We start from the raw sequence: 1,120 nt of genomic DNA on the forward strand, positions 1-1,120 counted from the left end.
AAGAAAGAAAGAAAGAAAGAAAGAAAGAAAGAAAGAAAGAAAGAAAGGCAGCAAAGGGAAGAGATGATGGGAGACATTGTCAGAGGACTAAGCACAAGCACTCAGTTGGCTTCTCCTGGGAAATCTGGCCAGACATCACCGTTCTCTTGTGCTTGGTGATACACAGAATTTAAGTTCAGATTCCCTACTCAGGGAGTCCACTAAGTACAAGGTTTTCAGTGGGAGTCTGGTCATGCAGTTGTGACAGACCTTAGCATTCAATATTTCCAGAGATCAAGATGATACTTAATTATTATAAATAATAGCAATGCTACAGGCTGTGCAGCAGGAAAGCTGAGATAACCCCTCCCCACACAAAGAGCTTTCTTAGGAGAGCAGCAGTCATCACAGATGGCAGCTTAGGTTCCTGAATGGAAACGTCCTTACATTCCTTAAGACGGAGGGACTTCTTTGCTCTTACAGGCTAGGGCAGAGGGTAAGTTGCACAGCATGTGACCTAGCCTACAAGCCCAGAGTCAAGACAGGCAGACAGTGGGTAAAAGTGAAATTCTAATTCAGGCCAGGGGGAGGGCTCAGCAAATTGAGATGTCTGTCAGATTCATGATCTGAGTTCGCTATCTGGAACCCACATGGTGGAAGGAGAGAACTGACTTCTGACAGTTGTCCTCTGACCCTCACAAGCAAGGACGCATGCAGCATGCACATAAGTGAGCAGATGAATAAGCAAATGCAATGACAAAGTAACATTTTAATTCAGAGTTGGCCTGGGTATCACAGAGGGCTGGGTTTCCAGCTGCAGAGGGCCGGAGAATGTGAGGCCACAGCTGGTCGTTTATGCTTTGCTTTCTGTTACTGTGAGAAAACGCTGACCAAAAACAACTTGGGGGAAAAGAATTTATTTAAGTTTACAGTTTATAGTCAACTATCAGGGGAAGCTGAGAAAGAAACCTGGAGGCAGGAACTGGAGCAGAGCCACAGAGGAGTGCTGCTTACTGGCTTGCTCTCCATGGCTTGCTTAGTTCCTTATATAATCCATGCCCACCTGCCCAGGGATGGCACCTTGTCCAAAGTGTGTTAGACCCTTCCATGTGAATCATAAATCAAGAAAAGACACCCCCCC

This window comes from Psammomys obesus, unplaced genomic scaffold, assembly GCF_907164565.1.
Source record: "Psammomys obesus unplaced genomic scaffold, mPsaObe1.curated_primary_1811, whole genome shotgun sequence".
Lineage (NCBI taxonomy): Eukaryota > Metazoa > Chordata > Mammalia > Rodentia > Muridae > Psammomys > Psammomys obesus.